This window comes from Pongo abelii, chromosome 10, assembly GCF_028885655.2.
Source record: "Pongo abelii isolate AG06213 chromosome 10, NHGRI_mPonAbe1-v2.0_pri, whole genome shotgun sequence".
Classification (NCBI taxonomy): domain Eukaryota; kingdom Metazoa; phylum Chordata; class Mammalia; order Primates; family Hominidae; genus Pongo; species Pongo abelii.
The window spans coordinates 50,542,107-50,557,732 of record NC_071995.2 but is presented as its reverse complement, the minus strand read 5'-3'; the positions used below and the strand labels follow the sequence as shown (position 1 = coordinate 50,557,732).

Genomic DNA, 15,626 nt, shown 5'->3' with positions numbered 1-15,626 from the left:
GTGAGCACACGAAAGTTTAGTGCAAAGCCTGCCTGTAGTATCTGGGACAGGGAGGGTTTATGATGGTGTTATTTTCCATGTTGTTGACACAGGAACATGTATGGTGAGAAAAGGGGTCTTCCAGGTGGATTGCTTGACACAATCTCTTGTCACAGACCAGTCTGACCCCCAGAAGTTCCTGAGAGAGTTGTGTCTACTTTGGCAGGGGCAGTAGGGTTACTGAATACAAGAAGGTGTTTCAGGAAAAGCAGAGGTCCCTGGAGGGTCAGGTAATTATCTTTTTGATTCATCAATGCTTAACATTAGTGAAGAGCTTCAGAGTCAGTCTTTCCAAGACATATTCTGTCATTAGGAAAAGACGCCTCTCCCTGCCTACTGGGCCTATGATGTCCAGAAGGCTCCCACTGCCTGGAGATGCAAGCTAGTGCCACAGACTGTTTTGGATAGCTGGCATGGAAGGTGTTTTGCACAACGCAGTCACCACTAAATCACCATTTAAATCCAGTCCCTGGCCTTCTTTTTCTGCTCTGTAGTCCAAAAACATCTCTTTAAATGCCAGAATGTCTGTAAATGTGACTAGCATGTCGATTATGTCATCAGCCACTTCATTCTTATGGTGCTTTAATGTTGTTGTGAAGGTCACCATGTTGAATTCTGGAATCCACTCCAGCAGCTGTTCTTCAATATATTTTTCTACCAAAGAAAGGTATTTGTTAAAGATTGGTGTGTAGGTGAGTTTTTTCTCTTCTGTGTCTTCAAATTCCTGGTAGTATGTGTCCATGAAATTTCTCTGTGGTACTGGAACTCAGGATCCATGATGACAGCCTCAATAGAACCAACCACAACATCAAATTTGGCTTCAGAGGTGGAAGAGATGGGTAGTGCAAAGTTCTCTTCCTCTGGGGTTTCCATCACTTCTGCTGCTGCATCCATCCCTGATCTAGGAGCTGGTGAGAAGCCTCCCATCAGCCTGAGACCCACAGAGCCTACGCCTGTGCATCCCTCCCCTCCCTCGCACCCCACCTCTCGGGTTACTGAGCTGTAGGTGCCATGCCCTGCCACCTGTTACCCTCATGGCCAAGTCGTCTTTCTTAATATTAACTGCATAATATTCCATTCTATAGATGTAGCACTTTTTTATATATATGTTTATTTCTACTTTTTCCACTGTAATGAATGTTGCTGCAATGAACACACACTTCTTTGGACACTGGTCCTATTCATTCTTTAAGGTAACTTTTTAGAAGTTATTGGAATTGCAAAGCCACTTAAAATTTTTGATTTATATGGTCAGGCCGCTCTCCAGAAAGACTGTACCAATTCATGCTTTTGTAAGTAATGTATAAGACTTCCTATTTCTCCACAGTCTTCTGAACACTGTGTAGTATTCTTTTTAGTTTTTTTTGACAGTTTTCTGTCTTATTTTCATTTATTTGATTGCTAATGAGGTTGAGCATTACAAATATGTTTATTCGCTATTTAGCTTTCATTTTCTGTGAATTGTCTCTTCACTTATTCAGTCCATTTTCTCTTTGGGTGATCATTTTGTTTTTCTAAATAATCTGTACATACTCTTTGTAGATTAACAAAACTAGCCATTTGTTTGTAAAAGATATTATAAACAGTGTCTTATAAATGCAGATAAATATTACATCTAACTCTTGCCATGGTATCATGACTGGATGAAAGAAAGACACATTTTATTGGCTACCTGCTGTGTGATCAGCCTAGTGGTAGGTCTGAGATCAAAGGACCTATCAACACTTTGAGCAGAAAAAGATAATGATTTCTTTTAATCCCAATTTTAGCAGAGGCTGTCCAGGGCACATTGCATTGTTTAGACTATGTCTGGATGGTCTTTTAGATCTGGATCCCCCTAAAGAGGCAAAGGCAAAGCAGAATCTGCTGGGGAAGGATGACGTGAATGGAGAGGATTTTATGCTAATATCATATGTTGAGTGTTGACAGGACTGGAGAAAATTCCCTAAAGGGGGCCCATGGACTGTCCTCTACAACCTGAGCTTTCAGTCTCCACCCTGTCTTGCTTTTCTTTGCCAGGGGCCCTGGTGTTGTCTAGTCCATCTTCTTCAGGGGAGCCTGATCCTTGTACCACCATAGCTCCTGGCAAGTCACCTAGAAGCCAGTCCTACATATATCCTAGTCCCATTCTGTGGTTCTGCATTGGGAAGAAGCTGCTGCTCCTCTCTTCTTGTTGCCTGAGGCAAGGACTCCAACAGCACCTTAGTCACTCAAGAATCCAGCAACCATTCACAATTGTGCCAGAATCAGTGCCCTGTTGGGGATGCTGAGAATAGCTGGGGTGGGGTGACAAAGAGAGAACCTAGTGTTGTGGGAAGTCAGGGACTCCAAACGGAGGGACTGACTGAAGCCATGGCAGAAGAACATAAATCGTGAATATTTCATGGACATTTATTAGTTCCCCAAATTAATACTTTTATAATTTCTTATGCCTGTCTTTACTGCTATCTCTGAGCATAAAACTGGGAAGATTTCATGGACATTTATCACTTCCCTAATAAATACTCTTGTGATTTCCTATGCGTGTCTTTAATCTCTTAATACCGTCATCTTCATAAGCTGAGGATGTATGTTGTCTCAGGACCCTGTGATAATTGTGTTAACTGCACAAATTGTTCTTAAAGCATGTGTGTTTAAACAATATGAAATCTGGGCACCTTGCAAAAAGAACAGGATAACAGAGATGTTCAGGGAACAAGGGAGATAACCATTAGGTCTGACTGCCTGAGAGCTGGGTGGAACAGAGCCATATTTCTCTTCTTACAAAAGTGAATAGGAGAAATATCGCTGAATTCTTTTTCTCAGCAAGGAACAGCCCTGAGAAAGAGAATGCGTTCCTAGGGGGAGGTCTCTAAAATGGCCGCTCTGGGAATATCTGTCTTAGACGGTTGTAGATAAGGGATGAAATAAGCCCCAGTCTCCCGTAGCACTCCCAGGCCTATTAGGACGAGGAAATTCCTGCCTAGTAAATTTTAGTCAGACCAGTTGTCTGCTCTCAAACCCTGTCTCCTGATAAGATGTTATCAATAACAATGTGTGCCTGAAACTTCATTAGCATTTTTAATTTTGCCCCGGTCCTGTGATCTTGCTCTGCCCCCATTTGCCTTGTGATATTCTATTACCTTGTGAAGCATGTGATCTCTGTGACCCACGCCCTATTCGTACACTCCCTCCCCTTTGAAAATCACTAATAAAAACTTGCTGGTTTTACGGCTCAGGGGGCATCACAGAACCTGCCAACATGTGATGTCTCCCCTGGACACCCAGCTTTAAAATTTCTCTCTTTTGTACTCTTTCCCTTTATTTCTCAGACCGGCCGACACTTAGGGAAAGTGGAAAATACATTGAATTATGGGGGGTGGTTCCCCTGATAACCTAGCTTAGCAGGAGGGAGACCAGAGGGGCTTACAGGATTGCAGGGAAGTGGGGCCAAGTTGTGGGAAGAGGTCACCTCCAAAATTATGTCTGTGGTAGTAGATGAGACGACAGAGTGAGGCAAGGCTGGGAGAGAAACAGAAGCAGGATCAGCCCCCTAGGGATGTGGGGTCTGTAGTGGATGGGTGGTGGGCTCTCACCCTTTTGAGAATCTAGCACTCACTTCCCCAGCTGCTGTGGCTCCTGATTGCACTTAGCAGAGTGCCTTTCCAGGAATGCCTTGCCCTAGGCTATGATCTCTCCCCATTGGCATGTCTAGTGCTTGGTGGGATTTGTTGAGACCTTTGTTGCAGCCAACCCAACTACATAGCAGTTTAACTTTTCCCCAATCCCCAATCTTGCTTCATTCACTTCCTTACATATTGATCCTAAGAGTACTCTCCAATAAACTTCCTGTACACAAATCTTCATCTGAGTCTGTTTTTGGGAATTTGACCTGAGACAGGGCCAGAGGGAGCTGGTCAGTTGGCTGGTTGACTAGGATTTGGATAGGGAGGTTGCCTTTTTTTCTGGTAAAAGCTAGTGCCCTGGGAGCATGGAGAAGACCCTGGGATCCTTGAAGACCCTGGAGGTGAAGGCCCAGGGATGGCGGGCAGCCCACCACACATATAGAACTCATGAGAACATTCTGCAGGGATTCTGGAGGTGGTGGGCTTCTCTGGCATGCTGCCATTTGATCAGTGGTAAATGCTTGCCTGGGACATTCAGGAAAGCCAAGCTAGGACTGGGGTAGGGATTGCTGCTACTTAGACCAGGCTTCCCAGGCCCCCTCCTGCCTTCTCTGTCTATTCCAGATGTTCTTTCTCCCACTGGCTGAATTTCTGAGGTCCAACTCTGGTGTCCCAGTTCACTGAAGTAATGGCTCTTGCTAACTCATCCCTGGCTGACAGAGACTAACTCCTAACTGTCCTCCTTGCCTCCAGGGGGCTCTGGTTGACCTCTTCCAATTCACCTTTGCTGGCAACAGGGGAGAGCAATTAGCAAAATGTATGTATTAGAGCTCCTTTCTCACTCCCACTGTTTAGACTAATTATTTGGTTGTTTCAAGCCAGGCGTTCTGCCTTGTTAAAGCTGGGGTTACTCACAGTCAAGGCCAAATAGTCCACGTTTGAATTCCCATAAATTTATTTCATGCATGTTTTGCCCTGAAAAACTGGTAATTAAGATGCAGGATCTTAGCTGTCCAACAATAATGCTTTGTAATAGAAGTACAGAGAAAACCTAGGACTTGAGGCATTTTTAGTTTATTTTCAGCTTTGTAAAATCAAAGCTGAAATGGTTTAGTCAGAATTGGCGTGGTTTTTAATATAGGACTGAATCAGTCTGCTCGGTTTCCCTCTGCACACATGGCCGACGCCCTGAGTCTTCTGACTGTAACCCTTGCCTTACCTCCCACACATGTAGACACACACACCCTTGTACTCACACCCACACTCTTGCCTTTTTGAAACAGGAAAGCACTGAACAAATGTGGCAACAGCACCCACATGCAAACTTTGGAGAACAAAGAACCTGCTGATGAGAGGGTGTGTTGTATGTTTGATGGTCCAGAGAAGATTTTCTGTCATTGTACATAAGGATTACACCATTAGTTAAAAGCTAATGCGTACTGAGTGCTTGTTATGTACCAGGACATGTTCTAAAATAATTTAATCCTCACAGCAAATTTTTATCTGATAGGTGGAATTCAAGGCATAGTGGGTTAAACAACTTACCCGAGGTAATGTAACTAGGAGGTGGGGAGCCAGGATTTGACTCATGGGGTTTCACCACAACATAACTTAACTGACCTGAAGACCAGTGAGGCACAAGTGAAGGTTTTCTAGCACTAGATTCTTCTCATGCTGAAACTCATGATGTTAAACTGGTATTCTGAAGTCTTCTGGACCTCTCAGGTCTTTTTGTGAATTAGAAATAGATGTCCATTCTGTGCAGACAGCTTCATGGTTGCATGTCTTAGCAAAGGGTAGCACTTGTGTAAGGTAACATATGTTTGTGTTCTTCTGGGTGGACATAGTCCATGGCAAAGCACACAGCTCGGCGACTAGAGTATGGGTTAGATTTTCGCTCCCTTTCAAGTCCTTGGCCTGGAACTCTTATATATGACACAATCCGCACAACTGACATGGTGGTCTGGTGGTTTTGTGTTAGTCTGTCACTATCCTGAGCCCTGAAATCTGGAGAAGAGGGGCCTTTCCTCAATCTAATGTTGAATCTCCTTAGTCCTCAGTTTCTGCAGCTGGCCTGCCTCTACACCACTCAATGTAAGGTCAGCACTACCTTTCTAGAACAAGATAGTAATGACAGCACAACTTCTCTATACCTGCTCTCCAGTGGCTCATTGCCACTCTAGGAGCTTTAGAATCTCCTGGTTTTAGATTCATTTCATCAAGGAGCACTGTGTTCACGTTCTTGACAAACTAGACCTGCCCATGTCTTATCCACCACATCCACAAGGAAGTTACCAAGTTGTGCCAGAATGAAGCTGGAAACCTATTAATCCACACTTTTAAGGAACGTAGGGATTCAAAAAACATGTGCAAGTTACTGTTGTGATGATACTGCAAAGAATGGCTTATGTATATACCACACTTCAGCTGCAGTAGAGAGATCTGGTGGCATGAAGATTGAAGGTTGTCTATTGGGTTTGACTTTTAGGAAGTCATGGAGAAAGGCATTCTTAGGAATGGTGTCCATGATGTCAGGGTTATGTACAGAACTAGATTTCATGGGTTTAGGAGCTGATCAGAGACAGAGAAGTGGACAAAATGGGATTATCCTTTTGAGACATTTAGTTGAGAAAGGGAAGAGAGACAGAATGATAGCAAGAAGGTGCCATGGGGTGACAAGAGGTACTGTAAGGGTGGGAAAGACTTGGGTATGAGAGGAGAGGTTGAGAGGAGGGGCAGGAGAAGAAGGAGGGTAACTGATGGAGCAAAGAATTAGGGGAGATTGGTGGGGATACGTCTTGAAGCCTTGTACAAGAAAAAGGAAAATCATGTGGGTGTGGAGGCAGGCAGGAGTCAAGGCACGGAAGGGATGCTGAGGGGATCACTCCTGATGGCTTCAGTGTTCTTGGTGAAGTAGGAAGCTAGGCTTGGGTGGTCTCCCTTAGCAGAGCTCAGTGCCTGCAGCAGGTGGGGGAAGGAAGGTTGTAGTCATGGCCTTGAGAAGGGACTTTGTTAGGCTGATGGTTGAAAGATAGGGGAACAGGGGAATTGATGAGGCTGGTGAGAAGGTCGTCCAGGTGGTGAAGTCCAGTCTGTTCTTTCCATGAGGAATGAGACAGCATCAATTTTGTTCACCACTTTCCACCATCTGGTCAATGTCTAGCATACAGTAGATGCTCAGAAAGTATTTGTTGAATGAATGAATAATGCTTAATGTGAGAAGAGCAGGAAAAGAAACCAGCAGAGAGCTAACAGCTTTGGAAAAAATGAAGGGGTTAAGACAATGAGATTATTTACATGGGTGAGGAGCAGATGTAATGAGAGTTAGGTGGGAGAACCCTGGGAGATGGAAAGTTATGGCCAGAAAGTGGGGCTTGGGAATTAAGCTTCTAGGAGGCAGCAGTTTTTGGTGATGGTCCAGGCTGCAGGCATGGAGTGTGTGGTTGAGGTGGAGTGAAGGAGAGGGTGACCGGAATTGAGAAGACCCAGGGATTCCATGGCCAGGCTGCTGAGTGGGTCACCCTCTCAGAGGTGGAACTTAGCAAGGACGATGGTGGTCGGGGGGAGGAGATGCATGGTATTCCAGAACCCAATGGGGGGAAGAAACTGTAGAAGTAATTTGTTCAACTTCCTACCAAATGATAGCAAGAAGATTGGCTTGGATGGAATGACAGAGTTTTAACATTAAAGTGGTGGAATCAGGATGGAGGAAAGAAAAAGGGAAAGCGGAGGGCATTTAAGGTCAAAAGAGGAGATCGTTCTGCTAGAAGAGGCAGGCTAGTCAACTTTTGGGTAGGAGAGTGACATTTTGAAAATGGTACTTGCATAAGATCATGTTGGCAGGGGTGGATGGGAGCAAAGGGAGACTAGAGACTCTGGGTAATCTTTGGGGAGCAGTGAGCCACATCCAAGCTCGTGAGCCACTGCAGTTTGCCAGGCTGTCATAAACAGCATAAATTCTTCCCACTCAATGGGTCAGGCTGGTACATATCCCTGCATTTGTGGATATACCACGCTCTGCTTTGTAGCCTTCAGCAGCCTTTGATGATCTTGCTTCAAATGAAGCTGTAATATTTGCTGCACAGAAGGGTTTCTGCAAGACTCTTTATGCCCCCAACATGGGATACTCTTTATCCTCTCCATCAGCTCACCTCAAGATACCTTCTCTGGGAAGTCTTCCTTGACTAACCGCCCTCCACAGTTCCCATTTCAATCCCCTCCTGTAACTGCAATAGTCACGTGGCTGTTCCTGGTCCCATCCGTGTCTGCCTCATGCTCTGGGTGAGAGTGTCAGGCTGTTTGCTTTCTGGGTATTAACAGAACAGATTTCCTCCTTCCTATAAACTTCTTGTTATATGATCAAGAAGCTATTTAATAAATGGAACAGAACTGGGTTTACTTAAACTTTAGTTCCCATGTTGTCTTATGTGTCTTGCAATGAGTGCCCTTCCCAAAATCTTTGAGAGCCGACTTGCTATCCCATGACCTACTCCTGTGGTGCTGTCTACAGAGGCAAGCACAACATTAGATTCCTGTAGATGTGGTGGTGCCAAAGAATGTGTCTGTTCTAAGCCTGGTATAAGCACCTACCAGAGGCGGAAAGAACTCTGTAGCCTCCAGGGCAACCTGAACATGATCTTTATTTTTATTTTTATTTTAATAAACTGTAACTAGAAGGTTCTCTGTCATCAAGTTGCTTATCCTCGTGCACTGGGTCAGTTGGCAGTGAACCTACCCCTGACACCCAGTCAAAATTTCTTTTCCTTCCAGAGGCAATGGCACGGAAGCTTGGAGTGCCCAGCTCTCTGGCCTCTCTGCAGGGAAGGCCTTCTAGCACCCCCGCTACTGTAGCGTAACTATTTTCTTGGCCTGTGCTCACCAGAAACCACTGGATTCAGATCCTCTCTCCTTATAGCCAGGATGACTGTTGCTGTTACCCCCGGTTAGAATTCTTAATAAAATTGCCTCTCTTTTGTTTATTTTGAGGATAATCTGCAGCCACTACCCAGGCCCCTGAGAGTGTCAGGCTGCCAAGACAAGCATCCAAGCTGGGATGTTAGGGGCTTCTAGGGGCTGAGAAAATGTGAGGTTGTGAGGTGAGATTCAAGGCCTTCAAATCAGCTGGGTCTCTTTTCCCTCCAGTTGGATGATTTGGCTGCATTTCCCATGGGCTTAACATGGGCTTGGTACACAGGTGGGCATGTTTAGCAGAGAGGGCAGCCATTCCTACAAGTGGCAGCTGATTTAGTCAGTCTGTATCTCAAAACCCCATCTTGAGTTCATGCATACAGGCTCCTGTCCTGGGTTTGGGGCAGGAGATGATTGGGTAGAAGGGTGTCTGGAGGGCCAAGACTTTTCTTCTCCAGCATGACAGTGGAGGCGGGACACACAACTACCCACACAGAGGACAATGCTATAAGCAGGAGGAACCAAATAGTTGTTGATCCCACAAAATCTGGGAGCCTGCCATGGGCCAGGCACTGTGCTAGGCAATGGGGAACCCTGGAGAACCAGGCAGAGAGGATCCTGTCATCATGGCATCTGTTGTCAGGTGGACAAGGGTGCAGCCCTCCCTGCAGGGGAGAGGCAGGAAGGGAATGCAGGCAGCAGAATACATAGGGGCCTGAAAAGGGGACTAAGGGGGCATGTTTGAAAGGGGAAGAGACTAGGCATGGGATGTGAGATGAGTGACATGAGGCTCCCTGGGCATCAGGTTGAAAAACAGGATCAAAAGGGCCACCCAGGGAGCCACAGGCAGACAGAAGGGATGTTAGGAACTCTCTTGGTCACCAGAATGGTGAGCATTGCTCAGTCTCAGATGAATGAATGCCTTCAAGTATCCAGTCCATTCATTCAGACCCCTGGCTCAGCCTGGGATATTCTGGCTGAATCCCCCTGTCCCTGGCTAGAATAGTGAGAGTGCTGGTTGTGTTGCAGACCCAGGGACAAACTCTCTGGGGAGTTCCATGGACACACATGGTGTGAGACTTGGAGGTGCTAAAATTAGGAGGAATCTACCCTTTCATTTGATCCTCTCAACCCTTTCCAGATTCCTGGGTGAGCCTTGTTCATTCTGAGAGGCAGACAGCAGAATGACAGGAGTGGATGCCCAGGGTTAAGGTGGAATGAAAAAGCCACCAACTCACCTAATCGGACCTGCTGCCTCCTGAGAAGCCAGTGCCCAGGGTGCTGGGGTTGGGGCTGGGCCATGTGTGGCAGGAACCAAGCTCACTTAGCAAGGGAGAGCCTGGGTTCCTGCAGGAAGTCTATGCAGGACTAATTATAGGAAAGACCTGAAATGGAGATTTCAGGATTACAGTACAGGAAGTTGCTATGGGGATTAGTTTCAGCCAGATAATGAAACCCAGGAAATTGTTAAATGAATAAATCAATCCACTGGACCTATAAAAGGGGCCACCTTCTCCCTGTGCCTTTCCTCTGAGGCTTCTGAATAGGGACATTTCCTGCATCCAGAGAAAATGATGAGCCAGTAGTCCAGCAGGGCCTCCCAGGCTGCCTGGGGCTCCAGAAGCCACTCTGCCTTCCTTGTGTCTGGCCAGAGCCATGGCAGTTCCACCAGGTTCCAGTTGGGCTCATACTCTGGGGAAAGCAGTGCCACTGAGGCCAGTGTCATGATAGGGGACACCTTTGGCACCAGTGGTCTGTACAGCCTTGGGGGGAGCAAGAAGATCTCACTGAGGGTGGCTGGAGGTGCCATCCAGGCTGGGGCAGGGCACGGGGGTGCAGAGGTGTCTTTGGGGGCAGCCTGTGTGGGGCAGAAGGAAAGGGCACAAAAAGTGGCTTTAGAGGAAGCTCCTTCAGTATTGGAGGAGACCTGGCAGCTTTGGAGGAGCTCCTGGTGGAGCCTGGGGCTTTGGGGGTTTGGGGGCCTTTCTCTTTGGCATCTAGGAGGTGACCATCAACCAGAGCTCCCTGCAGCCCCTGAATGTGGGGAATGACCCCTAGATTGAGAAGGTGAAGACCAAGGAAGACGCTCAACAAATTTGCTTCCTTTGTTGACAAGGTGAGTGTGTGAGGTGGGGGACAGCCTGTGGTCCTGAGAGCCTTTGGGGCCTTGGCATGGGAGGTCTGGGTTTGAGGGGCAGATCTGCTCCTGAGCTGGGGACTGGACAGACCATGACCCTCTCCAACATGGTTGATCACAGGTGCGGTTCCTGGAGCAGCAGAACAAGGTTCTGGAGACCAAGTGGTGTCTCCCACAGGAGTAGATGGTCAAGGCTAGTGCCAATGACCTGCAGCTCTTCTTGGAGTCCTACATTGGCTGCCTCCAAGCCTACCTGGACAAGCTACTGATGGAACAGAGTTGGCTGGATGGGGAGCTGGGCACCATGCAGGCACTCTTGGAGGAGTACAAGAGGAGGTAAGTGATGGAGGTGCCTGGGGGGACAGTCACTGGGGTGATCATGTTGCAGGTCAGGTGGTGTGTGGGTTTTCCAACTGGAGAGTTCCTGTGTGTTCTCATGACCTCTGAGTCTGTAGGCTACAAGATGAAGTGTCTGGAAAGGGCGCTGATGAAAGGAGGGTCTGCCCTCTGTTGATATTTTGTGTTGGTGCCAAGGAGAATGAGACGTATGTCTCAGAGATGGGCATCTTAGCTGCTCCCCAGTAAACAGGGACAGATATTCAGGCACTCCAACATTTAGCAAAAATGGATTGCACATTTTGCTGTTTACTAGATCACTTTGGGAGCTTTACAAATTTGCACTTGTAACCCATTAAATCAGGATTTCTGGGCATGGGAGCCAGCCTTTGGTAGCTTTTATTGAGTTCCAGGTGGTTCCAATGTAAAACCAAGGAGAGGACCAGTTAGAAAATGTGTTTGTCTTGGGTGGTGAGGGAGCTTCAAGCGGGGGCCAAGACAGGAAGGAGCCTTGTTCCTGATCTGATGTTGAGGGCAGGATGCACACTCAGGACACAGATGGAGCTGGGAGCTTTGGGGGAAGATTCAAGGGGAAGATGGCCTTGGGATTGAGCATTGGCCCTGGCTCATGAGGACTTGGGTGATCTCCAGCAGTGGAGAATCCAGAGACCTATATGAATGTGCCACCCAGGGACAGCAAGGGCTGTGTGCCAGTTCTATTACATGTTTTATCTCCTTCTAGTTTCAGTGTCTGGGAATGTTGGAAATGGGGTACCATTGTGCTCTTAAAGATCCTACCATTCGGCAGGCTGCAATGGCTCACGCCTGTAATCCCAGTACTTTGGGAGGCCGAGGCAGGCGGATCATGAGGTCAGGAGATCAAGACCATCCTCGCCAACATGGTGAAACCCCATCTCCACTAAAATACAAAAAATTAGCTGTAGTCCCAGCTACTTGGGAAGCTGAGGCAGGGGAATCTCTTGAACCTGGGAGGTGGAGGTTGCAGTGAGCCAAGATCGCGCCACTGCACTCCAGCCTGGTGACAGAGCAAGACTCCGTCTCAAAGAAAAAAAAAAATCCTACCATTCTAATAACCCATGCCACCCACTGGCATGTTATCCAGAGAATATTCACCATCAACCCTGCCCCAGCTGAGCTTCCACCTCCTGGGATAAACACCTTTCTCTGCACATCTGTGCATATAACCTTGGCTCTGCTGCCACCTGAGCCTTACTTCTTTTCTTCCTGGTAGGTATGAGGATGAATTTCACAAGTACTCAGAGGCTGATAATGACTTCATGGTTCTGAAGAAGGTGAGCAGGGCAGTGGAGCTACGAAGAAAGGAGATGGAGCCAGGAAAGTGAGGAATGGTGGTGCCTTCCCAGGGCTGTGAGGCTGGATAACACTTTCTCCAGAACAGGAATTCCAAGTGTTGCTGTTGCTGATGGCCAAAACCTAGGACAGTGCCAGCCTCAATGCTAAGCCTCTGCCCCAGGGTTTTCTTTCAGGAGTTGACATCCCTCCAAAGTGTGTTTTGCTCACCAGTTGCCAAACTGCTTTGAGCCCTTCATTACACCAGTTCACTATTGAACTGTAGATAATTACCATTATAATCATCCAGGTTATAGAAATTGATAATAACATGCTTCACTAATATTGAGCTCAATTGTCAAACCTCTTTCTCTACTGCAAGGATACTGTCTGTTTTTTTTTTTTTTGTGATTTTTGCTCCTGTAACCATGTAAACACGCTGCTGATGTTATCAAATAAGAGTAATATTGAAGCAAATAAGGCTGATTATCTTCAGGAGGTGGATCTTTCTCACGTGACCAAAGTGGACTTGGAAATCAAAACGGAGAGTCTGGCCAGTCTGAGAGCCTCTATGAAGCTATGAGGACCTTTATTATTTCTTCTAGGATTGAAGCCACATGTAGGGTGTCAAGTCTTGCTTGATTCTGGGGATTCTGCTTCCTTTGTGAAATCTATTTTCAGGCAAACATTTGCAAAGTGTTTCCCACCACAATCCATATTCTTCCATCATTTCTTCAATTTTACAGCCCCCTTCCCCATATTGCTTACTTCCTCCCTCTTGTCCTTCCCAAGGCTCAGGGTACCTAGCATCTGCAGTTCAGGCTTTTAGAATCCCTATGTCCACAGCATCCCAAGGGGAACATATCAAGAGTGGCCAAGAGGAGAGTTATGGGTAACCCCTTATTGTCTGCTGGATGATTTTCTGCTGCCTGGTTTCTCTGGGTTACTGTCTCTTGTTACTTTCCTTTCTCTTCGCTAAGATTTATTTTTCTCTTTTTTCTTTCTTTTTTTTTCAAGGTGGTTATAAATTTGGTCAGAAACACTAAAACAATGGAATTTTATTTTGACAAAAAACTGAAGTTTATAATCATTTAGTAAATGAAGAGCAAACCCTTCATTTTCCTATCCCATAACTCTTAAGAAAAAAAAGCATTAGTAAATAAATATCTGTGAATAGATTAAGGGTAAGGCAGACTGGATAATAAACCACCTCTGACATTCACACTCCCTGCATGGGACTCACTCTAAAGGGTGAAACGGCCCTGGAGATAACTGAACTGATAAGATATGGGCATTAAATCTCATCCAGATCATTCAGATAAGTCCAAGATAAATACTTTTTGCTCATCAAGGGCAGCAAACTATACAAATTTTACTGGAGGAATACTTTGACAGAAGCACTTAAATTATATTGTGCATCACAACTATAAAATGGCTTGAACATTTCCATTTAATCACCATCTATAAAACGCAACTATATAATACTCTGCATTTTATCTGGGGTGTGATGAATATCAATCCAAACTGAAAGTACCCCAGCTGCCAATTTCCACCACTTTTGAAAAGACCTAGATGTGTGAAAAAGGACCGTCCACCATACAAAGAACCAATTTCACAAACGTACTGGTAAACAAATACATTTATATAACTGGAACTTCAAAATGCTAGAGTTCTACTCATTTAAAAAAACCATTCAGCTACCTTTGGTCTTTAAAAAGGCCACACTGCAGCATCCTAAACATTGTTATGTGCATCTCACAGTGAAGAAGAGTGGCCTTGCAGTGCAGAATGAGGAGAGTACAACGTCACTGTGAAGAGTAGCACGCTGTGATTTCAAGGAACATCAGCATCACAGCGTTGGATTCTGTGCATCAGGATCGAGGCCACTGTTGCCAGAAGGGGGATGGATAGGGAGAATATCCAGCTCATCCACTTGTGGAGTTGGGTGCATGACTACCAGCTGGTCCTGGGGAATGTCTGCCGCAGCTGCTGCAAGGTTGGTGATAGATTTACTCTTTACACACTGAAAGTCTACATGCCGACTCTTTCCTTCTTCCTTCTCCCAGGACATTTGAATAAAGGGTCTTTGGACATAGTTGTAGATCACTTCTGGGCGGCCTCCAGGCCTTTTCTTTACTTTTTCTTTGTAGGTAGGATAACCTTCTATTCCCAATCTAATCTTCTTAAGACCCCTCTCCTTCAAAACTGACTTGGCCACATCTCTGTTTTCAATGTACTTGAAAAATCTATATAATTTTGTGCTATAAATAATTTGTGAATATTCTTCTCCCATCTGTGGTGGATATTCTTCATCCCAATCAACCACATCATCATCTGTAAGCACCACTATATGTCATTCCCGTTCCCCACTCTGGGCACTAGCTACCATGAGAGGGAGGATCATTTCTTCCAGATAAAATTCAAATTGTCTATGAGAACCATCATTTGATAACTCATGCATTAGGGCACTGAGATCTCTACATTCAACAGTACTATATTCAAAAGAGATACAAAGATAGTTACATGCTTCTCTCAGTTCAGGAATAGATATGCCATCAGGACAACCGATTATTCCTGTTTTATAGTAATCCAGAATAGCTCCAAACACAGTGGAACCAATCCCCTTTGCCACCTCATACTCTTCTTTCTTATTGGGTCGTGTAAAGTTATGTTCTCAGCCAGATCCAAACATCCTGCCTAACATTATATTTGGCTGTGCAGTAAAAATGGATGGGTCTACAACAAATCTAGTGTTATCCACTATTAGTGTCACTCTTTCTGACATTCTTATATTCCGATATTCCGAGCTCCTTCTTTTGCATTTTCATATACAAACACCATCTCCCCAGATGTCTTACAGCTACCACCTGAACTTGACTGACTACTGTTTCTGCTGCTGTTCCCAGCACTGCTAATGGAACCATTTGGAGATGCTTTTTGAGGACTCAGACTGCTTGGACGAGAGGAACTGTGATCTTTTTCTTGTTCAACATGGTGCTGTCCTGTTGGAGAAGTCACGTTTCTAATACAAGGAGTAAGTTGAGACTCTGTTCTTTCATGAGATGAATCTCGTGATCTGTCACTTGACCTTCGTCTATCTCTTGATCTCTTACATCCCCCACTAGCATCATGTAGACTCATTTTGGTGTGGTGGGCTCCTTTAGCAATACGCGAGGAAGTACTTCAAACCTTTGAATCCCACGTTTTCCCCTTGACTTCCTGTCACCATTAGAGAAAAGCAGACAGCGTTTCAGTCACAGAGTTGGAGAAATACCGCAGGGACTATTCAG

The 15,626-nt window shown here is 45.7% G+C and overlaps 2 pseudogenes; both read right to left on the bottom strand.

Moving 5' to 3' along the window:
• Positions 1-421: 421 nt before the first annotated feature.
• LOC100435194 (ADP-ribosylation factor-like protein 2-binding protein) lies at positions 422-912 on the bottom strand (annotated as a pseudogene).
• Positions 913-14,041: 13,129 nt separating this feature from the next.
• Positions 14,042-15,408, bottom strand: LOC103892049 (BTB/POZ domain-containing protein 10-like; annotated as a pseudogene).
• Between the last annotated feature and the right edge of the window lie 218 nt (positions 15,409-15,626).